Source organism: Panthera tigris, chromosome D4 (assembly GCF_018350195.1).
Source record: "Panthera tigris isolate Pti1 chromosome D4, P.tigris_Pti1_mat1.1, whole genome shotgun sequence".
In the NCBI taxonomy this organism is placed as follows: domain Eukaryota; kingdom Metazoa; phylum Chordata; class Mammalia; order Carnivora; family Felidae; genus Panthera; species Panthera tigris.
The window spans coordinates 47302549-47315232 of record NC_056672.1 but is presented as its reverse complement, the minus strand read 5'-3'; the positions used below and the strand labels follow the sequence as shown (position 1 = coordinate 47315232).

The window sequence follows — 12684 nt, the reverse complement described above, 5'->3', positions numbered from 1 at the left end:
TTTAAAGGACTAATTTTTGACAGGCTCTACCATTAAAAACTTGTAAAGAGATATTGTACAAATATAGGCTTATAAAAGATGCTTGAATCAAACCAAAATGGTTCTTTTGTCAAAGATCAGGAATAAATACTTAGAAACAGGAACTGGTTATATTGACCTTCACCTGAAGATAAATATTATATGTGTAAGGATGCTATTAGTTGTCTGAGTTTTTTCTTTGGTAATTGATTTATAATCAGTTTTGGACAAAAATATTACAAATTTTACATATTTCTAAAGTTTCCAATATTTTTACCTTCATACATCATAAAAAGAATGTTTTCCTTGAAAATCTATTATCCCATTTCCCACAGAGAAGAATTAATGGGGAATCCCTTTAAAAATAAAATTGGCATTTAAAACATTTTAAAATTATTTTTCATCATTCATAATGCCATATATATTTATTTGTGACAAAAATTAGGAGAGATTTTTATAATTCATGCTAAAAGACTTTTCTGTTCAGTAATGTAATTTTCTTTTTAAAATTATCTTTTAGTTGTGAAACATTATAATGTACATTTATAAAATATCATTTTATCACATTTCAAACTTAGTGAGAGTACACCCTTTAACCCTTCTGTAAATTCTCATCTTTAAAAAGTCCTGCCTGTTTTGGCAAATAATGGCTTAAGCTGTCCATTATATGCATATTTTCAATTTAATTAAGATAAAAATTTTTAAACATAGCTTAAGAGACTCGTTAAGGCTGGCAGTTCAAACTTACTTGAGTATTTGTAACAAGCAGAAAAATATCTTGTTGTATGATTATTTGAAGATAATAGTGCCTGAAAGGCTGGAATTTAAAAGAATATTTCCTAAAATGCTTATATAGCAGCCATTATTTAAACCAATGTCACATTATGGAAAATGGTGATACAGAAGGGAAAATTTAGCTTACATAAACATAAATTTCTCTCTCAGGAAATACATACAGCACTCATTCATCCATATACTTGAATTTAGCAACAACAACACCTGCTTTCTGGGTTAGAAGATATGATGGATTTTTTGCATGAAGAATTGAACAAAAATGTGTTTGAGATTCCTTTATTTATATTTATTTGCTCAACTCCCTATGAGTAATCAGATAAATGCAAAGTTTAAAACAATAGTCTAATACATCTAAATAGTTTAATAAGTACTGAAATGTATACTCACACCTTAATTTTTTCTAACTACTTTTCCTGACAAATTCATTTTTAATTCTTCCACATCCCACTGTGATTTAAGCAGCCTTAATAATATCAATTAAGTGCATCCTAACATTGATTAAAGTTTTGGGGTTAAACAAAGTAAAAAATGATTGATTTTCTAAAGCTGCATTAACTTGTGTTATCACCAGAAGGTATCTTTTCAGAAATGTTGCTAAAACTTAAGATATAAACGCTGTTGTGGAAAATGAAATGCATCCTGTTATACACTCTCATAAATGCACACCAGTGAATTTATAATCTCCTCAGTGACAAAAAGAACAAGGTACAGTGCACAGTCATTAGTGAATCTAGGCAGCAAGGTCACTGGCGATATTCTGGTCATTATACATTTTAAACTTTTGTGAAACATTGATTCAAATAATGCATAGAATTTCACGCCTCCTATCCATAAAAGCAAACATAAGAGTGTAGGTATAAAGTGTGCTGTAGGAACCACGTGGTGTCAAAATACACATGTGGAATTTTTTTAGTTTTCTGAATTTACCTCCTAGTAATAATCTGGGTAAAGGGGAAGTGGGTGAAATACAGCTCTTATTCCTGTATGTAGCTAAGATGATTCTCTTATGTGGTCGATAATTTCTTAGGCTGTTCTAAAAATCACCCTGGAATCTCTCTGGTGGCCCTATCACATCAATAAAAAGGTCAAGTTAACTTCAGTTTATGGTAACTCCTCTGTATCCGGTTGATCTGTTTTTCTTACAATAAAAGGAAAACTTTAGATTCCATTTAGAATTAGTTTCTAATACTGTCATCAGAGAGCTCCCATTGCCCCGTGTTCTGATAACGACAGAATTCTATTTCCTATCAGATTGCTTTAAAATTGTTCCTTACTCTTTCACCAAACTTCCCACAACTTTATACTTTTCAAATTGTTTATGCATGGAATCTACGACTAAGAATCATGATCAAGATGCTGTGTCCCTTTGCTAACTCTCATTTTCCCCTCCCCAAATAATTTTAAAAACCGGTGGGCTTTGTCTCTCCTGGCTGGCCACCCCAGCACCCACCCACCCCCCAATTAAAAAATAAAACAATATCCCATTCCAGGCGCCCCCTCTCTGCCTGCCGCAAGCATTTTAATGACAGTTTACTTTAGCGGTCTATCAGCAGACTGCTGCCTTTGCCACCTGAATTTCAATTTCTTAATTTACAGCTCAGATAAAACAGAATGGAGCAGGATCCGGGCTGCTCTCTACATTGGGTTGGCCTTATCAAGCGTGAAGTTTGGCGCATTGCAAACCTATTCAAGTGATTATCTGTTGAGGACCTCTCGAGCCATCTCCATCTCTGCAGCGGGCTGATAAGACAGCTGTTTCTCTATCCGCCGTGTCTCCCCGGGCCTCAGTCTTCTTCTGATACAAACTCCGCCTTTGTCACCGTGCCCCGTTGCGGTCACTTGCTCTATGGGGCAAGGGTTTGATCTGAACACACGTGGGGGGAAAGTGCGAGTGTGTGAGTGAGCTGGGGACGGAGGAAAAGGGAGGGGGAGGGTAGGGTGGTGAGGGTAAAGAAAAGAAAAAGGGTTAGAAACCAGAGGGAGGTGGGGGCAGGGCAGCGTACGGAGAACAGTTGATAGCTCTGATTGACTGGTCTCTCAGCCCGGCTTTATTATTTCAAATTAAACGTGCATCGCACACAAGTGGAAACATAAATCTTCAATATAAGAAAGAGCCTCCGAGCCTCCGAAGCAGAGAAACCGTTTCTTCCCAGGTCCCAGTAAAGGGGCCGACCGAAAGACTGATTGCCACCAGCTGAGACAGATGGTTTCCTTTAACTTTGGAAACTGGTATTTTTAATTACTTGTATTAATTTTGCATGAGATGTATCGGCTCCAGGAGAAAGCTTAGAGAAAGCTGTTAGCATCCCTGAAAGAAACGGACACAAAGCTCTGATTTGCCTTTTCTCACCTCCAGTTTTTCTTACCTAACCCTCTCCTGGTCATCTAGACCTCCCTTTGCATGCTCAGCAAAGACATGAGTTTATCCTGCTAAAAGTTGCTACTGAGCAAAAGAGGGGAAGAAAAGAAATCTGAGGACATTTGTGGGAAGCTTTACATAAATGATCGTCGATCCGAAGCTGCAAATATATTTTTCGAGACACTCTGGGGCACGTGCAACACATCTTAGTCTCTATCTGCAGTCAAATCACCTAAAGGACAATGAACTTCATACAAATTTTGCCCAGGAAAAAAAAAAAAGAAAAAAAAAAAGGCGTGTGTGTAGCGGTGGGGAGAACAATCTAAGCTGGTCTCAAAAGATTTACCGCGACACTGGATTACATTTTAGAAAAAAATTTAAACATTTAACTAAACAGTTCACATATCTTTTAAGTGTGAGCAGTAACCTAAGGTTTTAAGGGAATTCTCGCCGAGTGTGCTGTCTTTACAGTTTTTCCCTCGAACAGTAGTTTAAAGACAAAATGTAAAGAGAAAGTGAAGGATGTTTGTGATCCTGCTCACTGCCGCCTCTGGCACTGTCCCTGATGGAAAGTGTTTGCAATATAAAGGGTCCTTTGCAAAATAGTCTCGGAGGTCACTTATCTTCCGATAAAAGGCTTTGCCCCTTTGCCAGTACGTGAAAGGAGCCAGTGAAGAACTGGGGGTGGGGGGGAGCGAGGGGGAGCGGGTAGGCGGTTTTGTTGCGATTCCCGCTGGGAATTTCGAGGATTAAAAACTCTGGAGTAGATTTAGCAGACTTTTCGATGACTACCTGGATTTGCGTTTATTTTGCATGAACACTGATGAAATGCAGGCTCACTAGGGCAAGGGAGTGTATGAGAAGAGAAACACAGTGAAGGGTGCGACCCGAGTTCGGGGCTCTAACCTTACATGCGGTTTGTCACCAAGGCCGAGTCCTAGCAAAAGCCAGCCTAATTCAACATGAATGTGTTTCTATGAAGTAGGACAGCGTCTTCCTTAAAGTCTGTCCCAAGAATTGCAGTTTCCGTTTGTTACATGGGAGGGACAGAAAACACTAGGGGACTTTGCAAACCTTTATTCTGGATGGGCTCGTCTCTGTCCATGGTGCTAATTCCTGCCTCATTCTCTTGCCCGGTTGCCACGCTCTTAAACTCAAGTTGGTGTCAATTTTCTTGACAACTTTTTTCCTGTTTTCTAAACTGTAGAAGGAAAGTCGACATGCTTCTTTAAGAAGAGTAAATAAAAGAGTAATCAACAAGCTATATAATTTCTATATTTGTCACGCAGGCATTAAACTGTCACATTTCCGATGGTATGAACCACAGACCCCACCCCCACCTGAAACTGCCCAACAAAATAACACAGAATATTTTTATTCATCTGAGAGGGCATAATATTTGGAACTACCCCCATAAGCCAAACATTGTAAACTCATCTAAATAGCTTTACTGTTTATTTACTTTTTTAAAAAAAATGTCACAATAGTAGTTTACATCGTCCTTCATCATGAAATGCTAAAATCACATCCCTCACATAGTATAAGAGAGTTATTTATTCTAAAAGACATTGCCCACAATAGCTGATTAGTATTCCTATGAATGAATGTTCCTATACACACTTAAGCAAAATAATCTATTGAATCCATTACTTTTTCAGCTTTGAGAACTATTCTTTTTGCAGCTTTCTCCACATCCAACTTTTCCTCCAAACTTTCAGTGAGTGAACCCCTAGATCCATCCATTTTCAACTACAGTTTAAAATAATGCCAAGGACTTTGAAGATATATCAGAGCTAACATGACAATCATAACCCAGATATCTTTTAAATGTTTTTCTAATGCAAGTTCATAGGCTGTGGATAATACTTTACCTAACTATGGATGAAAAGGGGTTGACTACAATTGCTTAATGTGGAGTGTGATGTTTACACACACATAGTCTTTATTAGTTGCAAGATAGAATATGTTAGTATTTCAGGCTATGACAACATGAATTTCAAAGTGAAATCTACATCCAGATATCCCTTATTTTAAATAGGCTGTATTTAGTTTTTATTTTTAAAAGTTGGCAAAATACATATAACTTATGGTATATGTATCCATGTAAAAGTTTTTAAATTTAAAAACATCTGTTTTATTGAGGAAGTAAACTAGTATTTTAGGATATTTTCAATATCTTAAGTAATTTAACTCCATTTTACCTGCGTAGAAACACAACATGTTGAAGATGACCACATCTTGAAAATCATTTGCTCCTCTGCCCAAACTAAAGAAAGCCTATATACTGAATCCACAGAATTTAGCATTTGCATTTGAATGGATAAGTTTACTATTTTCCAATAGTGTTTTCTCTAACTACAGAACACACATGCTAGATTTTCATCACACCACACCACACCCAGGATTCCATATCAACCCTCCCCCCCCCTTTGGGAAAATATACCACTGTAATCTGCAAAAAACCTTCCTTGTGGAAATAAACACACATCAAAAAATGAAACAAAGTATTAGCTTCCACCCAGTTAGAAGATACTTATGTAGTTGTAAGTTATTGGTAAAGATTTTCTACAAAGTGCCAAGGATATTACATGAATACGTGCAACTAATTCAATATTAAGAGCACGTTAACCAGGAGCAAAGACAAGTCACTTCATAGATAAGTCTGATTAAACAGTGTTTTACTTAAGTTGTATTTATTACTTTAAGAGTTATTTCTCTGTACTGACCTGGGGGTAAGGGGAGGGCTTGAGGGAAGATGATAACAAACACAACTTTCCAACTGTTTATTCATACAGTGATTATTCTATTTTAGGTGAGGTGGAGTCTTTCTGTCTTTTTCCTTGATTTGTCCTCCCCTCAGCCCCTTTACTCCATTTCCTCAAATTGCTTTTCTTTCTTCTTTCCTTCTTTCTAGACCTGTTCCACCCAGGTCTAGAGAATAGTTTTAAGTTGAAATTAGGACCCCAGTCTTGTTGTTATATAAAAAGTGGGGCTGGGGATTAGGACATGATAATTATAACTTATAAGATAACAATGCCTATTATAAGATAACATATAGATTCAGGCCTCCTTTTCCAACCCCCTGTTATTGTCACGCAAAGTAATAGAATTTGAACATATTATACAGACTATATGGGAGATAAACAGGTCTTCTGTTCTTTGCCATTAATCATTTATCAACACTCAAGGACACTCTCAAGGAACTCTGAATTACTTCACCCCTCACTTTGTAGTCATTTTGCTTTGTGATTTTCTGTCCCTTACCCTCCAGCCCACCCTGCCCTCCTGCAATCTCTAACTCTTACCTGTGCCTTCTCTTTCCGAATTTTCAAAGATAGGCACTAGCAATAAACAGGTAAAGGAATTCCTTTTAGAAAGGCATGAGCATCTAGAGAAGATATGTTACATTGCGTAAGAAACATTAAGTACTATCTAGGAAGTTGCACTGTCAAGATTAAAAGAAGAAATTCAGGCTGGAAAAGAACCTAGGTCAAGTTAATATTGTCTCTACTTATATATCAAGTCGATCCTGAGGACCACACTTTCACTTGGAGGAAGATATAAACACCACGAACAAAACCTCAGCCTCCTGAACGTCATTAAAATACGGTGTTTAACAAAGTAGTCTTCATCTATAAAGCAGAAGCACTGACAGCACTTGGTCTTCTGGCTAAACTTTCTAAATCCTCAGAGGAAAAAAACCCAGATAAAGGTTCGACTAATCTTTACTGTCAGCAATACATGTGTGGTCCAAGAACTGTACTGCCAGCAAATACAGAGGAGTGGCTTGTTCTAATTTTCATACAGATGCTCTTTTTGAATCACCATGTACCTTAAAGTGAAGGACCTTAGCTCTACTTAGTACCTCTTTTCCTGACAGGATGTTTATCCTACACTTTTCTAACATGAAATAAAAGCGAATTCAAACCGTCCACCTTTATTTGAAAGCATTTCTGAACTCATTCTTATCCTAAAAGGATGCTTTAAAAAAAAAAAATCAACAAGAGAGCTGCAATATGCATATATTAAAATAGAGAAAGACATAAAATTGCCTAATATCTAATACAGAATACTAGAACACACATCGAGAAAGGCATGCGGGCAAGTAATGGATGTACATTCATTCCTTTCACTCAGATCAAAGAGAGGGAGCTCTCAATGACTCATACATACCGGACAGAGTTTAATGTTATAAAGAAACGTGCCATAGATGCGGCAGTGGTGGCAAGGAAAATGAGTCTTTCGGAAGCAGAAAGATTTAAGAGGAAAGAAGATCATGCCATATCGCAAACTCTGATACTACAGTTCCAACCCTCCCACGTTGCTCTTTCCATCTCTTTTTGCTTCTTGCATTTCCCTTCGCCGCCAGTGTTAAGTGTGTACCTCCCCGCACAACTTACCTTGAAACGGGACTCCATTGAGCTCTTGAGAGTGACACAAGCTTCTAGCCAATCATATCAAGCAAGCTCGCCCGGGCGGCCTCAATGGGAGCATCTAGGCCAATCAGAGTCCTGGGGAGATGAGCAAGTTACGTTGTGGCGCCACTCGGCGTATACTTCCGCGCGTGCTGCCCGGGATAGGAGCCTGGCAGAGCAGCTGCACACACGGCAGTGCGGAGGCAGAGAAGGGGTTGGTGATACGGTGCTATAAATCTGTGGTCCAGTCCACCTCCCTTTTAAGACGTCCTCCCCCCTTATTTCTGTTCTCAGTTAGAGATGCAGCAGCTTACTCCTGTAGCGACCTACTAAAAAGCAACAAGGAGAAAGACATCGTCTTTTTGAAAAAACGTTCTTTCGTCTCTTTTCTTTGTTCCTTCGTTTGTTTTTCTTGCCCCTTTTTGTTTAGTTGAACGGCAATAGGAGGATAGTCTCTCCGTCTTTTTAAACTCTCTTTTTTAAGTTTCCCCTCCCCTTTCATCTTTTTTTTTTTTTCGCCATTTCTTTTAGCGTTGGACTTTGGGGTCGAAAGCATTTCTTTTTATTTGCTTCTTTTAAGCCGAGCACAGTTTAGGTTTCGTGCTGTCTTAAGAGAACTATCCAGCAGCTTCTTGCTCATCCTTATTGGGAGAACTGCACCGTTACTTTAAAAACACACATACACAAAAACCTTAAGGGAGAAAGGTAAGTTTCGGTTTGGTTTCTTTAATCATTAGTTGCAGCGATGCGCTGGCAAACCCAGAAAACCTGTAAGTGAGCGGAATACAGAATATGAAGTTAATTGCACATGTTTGTCTCATTTCAAAGCTACTGTTCTGCTTTTTAATTCTAGAGAGCTAGACTAAAAGACGGTGGACGCATGCTTGACGTACTGAATTTTCGTAAATGTCAGCGGCAGTAACTTAAGTGGTAAATGTGGGTAGAGTAGAGCAGGGGTACAATAGGAGTCTAGATGTTGAGTGAGCTTCGGGATTGAGGTTGGAAGTTCATTTCGTGGGAAGAGAGGGATAACTTCGGTTTTGGGGGATGCATGCCTCTACTTTCGCACAGCAACCAAAGGACTGGAGAGGCGTTAATACTATTGAGGGGAATCAGAAGCCTGGACTTGCAGATTAGACCAGCGAAAACCCCACACTTAATTGCATTAACCAGATAACATGTGCTGGGGAGATGGGATTGCCAGATGGAATTTAGATGCTGCACCAGGCTGCTAGTTGTAGTTGACTGAAAAAAGTACATGCCGCCTGAGGGCTAGGGCTGGGCTGGGGCTGGGGTGGGTAGAAGCTGTCAAAACTCATCATTGCTAGGTGTGCGGGCTCTAATTCTTGGGCGCCAATTACCGTGATTATTTTTTAAAAGAAGGTAGCCAATTTAGGGCCGAATTCTTAAGCCTGTACCGGATATGAGATTCCCTTTGTTCAGAAAAGCGTAAATAAGATCCTTGGAGCTGTGTCTGTGGAGTGGCGGCTGCCTGGGAGTCTTGTTGTGCACGGCGCTGGGAAGTGGATTCCAAGCCCTGTCCTTGGTCCTACGCGGCTGACTTCGCCTTCGGGGCGAGGGGGGAACCCCTTCTCAGCCCCGAGAATTCACAGTTACCCCAGGAGCCAAGTCAGCTGTGTTGCCCTCACCCCCTTCCTTACCGCCCCCCCCCCGCCCCCCGCCCTTCTCGAATAGCTATTGTTAATCTGACGCCGGGAGAAAGATGGTTGGGGTGAGACGCTGGGCAGACACATGCTTCATTTTAACTTTTGTGATTTCTCAGGGTTTGGGAGAAACCAGCTGGCTTTCTACTGCGGAAAAAGAGAAATCAGGGTAGATGTGGGAAAGGGGGAGGGTGTTAGCTGGGCGGGGAGGACGAGGAGGGAGGTGGTGGCGGTGAACGAGGTGCTGCCTTTGCCTAAGAGAAGTTTAAATTATTGGCACGAGGGGGTGTGGGTGAGTGTGCGTGAGAACGCCCGTGTGGTGCTTGAGATGGAGAGAATGGGGGACAGGTACAAAAACGGCCAGGGTACTCTCCACCCCACCCACCCTCCCGGGTCTAAAAGCCAACTTGGGGCTAGCCTCCGGACTCTGCCATCTCCGGGGCGGTGGGATCTGGGGATAGCAAGGTGGCAGTGCCCAGCACGGGAGCTCCGCGGCGAATAGGACCTCGCGTGGCCATTGTTGCTTAATTTATGCCCAGCACGTTGCTACGTACCCACCTATTTCACGTCTGTAAAGAATTAATATGAGAGCTATACAACTGTGGCAAATTGGAGGTTGGATACGTTCCCCGTTTGCCATTTTCAAATACGGGTTAGCGAAACTGATGTCGAGTCTGGGTATTTTCTCTTGTAATTGCCAGCTGCAGATCTGGCTTTATTGTGGCCAGAGTGAGAGAAATAGTCAAGCATTTAGTATTTACTCTTAACACTGCTGGGCTGAGATGAATCTCTTACTTTCTCCCCGAAATGCACGGGTTCTTTCCCCGCCCCCACTCATGTGCCACTCCTGTTGGTTAAGCTTCTAAACGTTTAGCCCTTTCCCACATCCCAATTTATATATATATACCCATCCTCTGGATATTGGGAATAGGAGGGAGATGGAGGTGGTTTATTTCTTAGGCTTAAACTGCAACCTATAAAATGCAGGCGTAAAGTCGAGGGTGGGGGGAGAGTACAGAAAAGACAATAGTAACCGAATAAATTATTTTCCTAATTGGAAATAAGTTCCTAAAGGTCAAGAAAGAAGTGTGCATGTTTTAGAGATGGTAGAGTAGAAAATCTATTTGAGCCTGTAAGACTTCCTTTGCAAAATGGCTTCTTAAATGGGACATCTGAAAGGTTTGTCACGAATCTGAACAGATAAGTCTGCAAAAAAAAAAAAAAAAAAAAAAAATGTTGAGTGTTTAAAAGTCGCTTTTTGGAGGATTAAAAAAGTAACTATTGCTCAGTTATTATTGTCATTCCCTGAGTATGTCTTACACCAAGCACTCCTGGGTTCTCCTTCCATGTTTTGACCAAGTGCTTGGGCACCCCATTTTAACCTCTTCTGGAGTTCTCCACGAAAAACGCAACGTTTTGCAGGTCGAAATGGACTGGAAGACTTGGGGAACTCTGTAGAGAGATCTCCCATAACTTCAAGAAGTCAGCTTCAGGAAGTAGGGCGTAGGGCATTCTAAGAGTTTTAGGCTTGGATTGGCAAATTTGGTAGGCCCAGTTTTGCCTAACGTTTGGAAACAGGCATTTTTAGCAATCCCGCCTGCTAGGGATGGGAATATTGTAATTAACTGTTTAGAGGGAGGTCAAAGAGGCGCAGGCGCTTTGAGCGGTTTTCCCAGTAACCCCGTACAAAGTCAATTAAGGTCATTTAATTGCTAATCGGATTTAGGCTGACAACAGAAATGCTGATATAGAATCAATTAGCTATTTCTGGTGTCCCCAGTCTGGGTTCCCCAAACTGAGGGATGGATTGTCTCTATTTCCATGTGGTTAAACCCCTTACTTTACTATGCCTGATTTGACTTCGCCCAACAGGGCAATTTTGCCGCCTCCACCCCCGCCATAGGTTAGAGGAGTCCTTCCTCCATTCTCCATCCCCCCCCCCGCCCCGCCCGTCGCGTGGGGGCGGGGAGCGCTGGGCGCCCTTAGCGGACCTTGCTGCATCAAACCCGCATCATGCCCTTGAAGCTGTAACCTCGGTCACGTTCTTGCGGCGACTCAGTCGCCCACTGCTCAGTTCCTTTCTCTTACCTCTTGCGATTTCAGGTAGGTATGACAGGTGATATTTTAAATGTAGTTTTTATGGGGTAAGGGTTAAAACAGAAGCCTTTGCAATGAAAACCACAACACGACAGGTGCTCTCGTAATTAAGCGGCTGAGCAGGTGTAAAAACGTGCTCCCACCGCGTGGCTCGGGGTCGATTTTGACTCCCAGTCGCGGGGCTGAGTCTGAGGACAGGCACAGGTTTTTCTGGGGAAAGGCGATTGAACAGGGCGTGGGGGCGGGCCAAGGCTAGGTAGCTATGTGACGCCCCCTCGGTGAAGAGTTGGCCATTTCGGGGCTAACGTAGGGGGGGCGTTCGAAAGATGCGGCGAGCGACAGGCTCTTGTATAGTCGAGTGCAGGATTTCCTACTTTGCGTTTGAAGCAGAGTATAGCACCCCGCACAGGTACTCGGGCTTATCTGAACGTCAGATTCCATCTAGAGAGGCATAGAGGGGCAGCCAGGGCTAAGCCTTTAGTTTTCTGCCAAGGGACAGGACCCTTCGGTTATGAAGTAGAGGAAAAGCCTTTTAACTGTACTTGCTATATATGTGTATGTATGTATGTGTATGTATTTGATACACATACATATACATCAAAGTAACCCCTGCGCGAGTCGTTCTGGCTCCCCGTTAGCGCCTGGAACCTCGGGGTTTGCAAACTTGCACCTGGAATCTACCGCCTCTGGGCGCGCGACGCTTTCCGCGCTGCCAGGGGAACCTGGTCCCGGAGGTTGCTCGGAATCGGAAGACGGGAGGGACCCAGCCGAGCAGCCGCAGCCGGGCGTCTTCTCGCAGGCACAGACCGGCGGGCTGCCGGGCAGGGCACGCGCCGGCGGCGGCGGCCGCGGCGCCGCGAACTCGCCGCCGGCCCCGCCTCCTGGCGCTCTTCCAAGCAAGCCCCTCCTCCCCGCCCCGCTACAAACGGCGGGACCGCGGCGCCTGGGCGTCACTGAGGCAGCTGCCGGCCGGGTGAGGAGGCCGGTCGCCGGCGCGACGAGGGCAGGGCGGGGGTTTCGCCGGGTTCCAGTCCGCCTTCTTGCCTTCGCTAGGACTGGGGACGCCGCCGCCGCCACCGCCTCTCCGCGGAGCCCGCCCGGAGCGACTCCTCCGCGGCTGTGCTGACGGCTGGCGGCGCAAGCCGTAGTAGCTGCAGCTCCGAGTCGTAGCAGGCAAGTGCGGGGGGCGTGGGAGTGGGGGCGGGGAGGACGGGCACGCCGCGCCTGGCCCGGGGTCTGTTCTGGACGCCCAGGCTAAGGGTTGTGTGCGGGCGCCGCGACGCCGAGCGGAGTCCGGCCTCCGCTTAGTGGGAAGCCCTAGTCCGGCCTCGGGCGG

General features: G+C 43.2%; 1 protein-coding gene across 9 annotated transcripts in view; it reads left to right on the top strand.

Annotated features, from left to right (window-relative positions):
• The window catches only part of ELAVL2 (ELAV like RNA binding protein 2), a 199932-nt gene that overhangs the window by 53010 nt on the left and 134238 nt on the right, over positions 1-12684 (top strand). The window contains exon 1 of one of the 9 annotated variants that reach the window (XM_042964172.1): positions 8237-8292. The exons of 7 other annotated variants lie outside the window; for them this stretch is intronic. The gene's annotated coding sequence lies outside the window, so the exon portion shown is untranslated. Of the gene's footprint in view, positions 1-8236; positions 8293-12313; positions 12522-12684 lie in introns of those variants that run through there. One more of the 9 variants, XM_042964170.1, reaches the window with a different exon arrangement.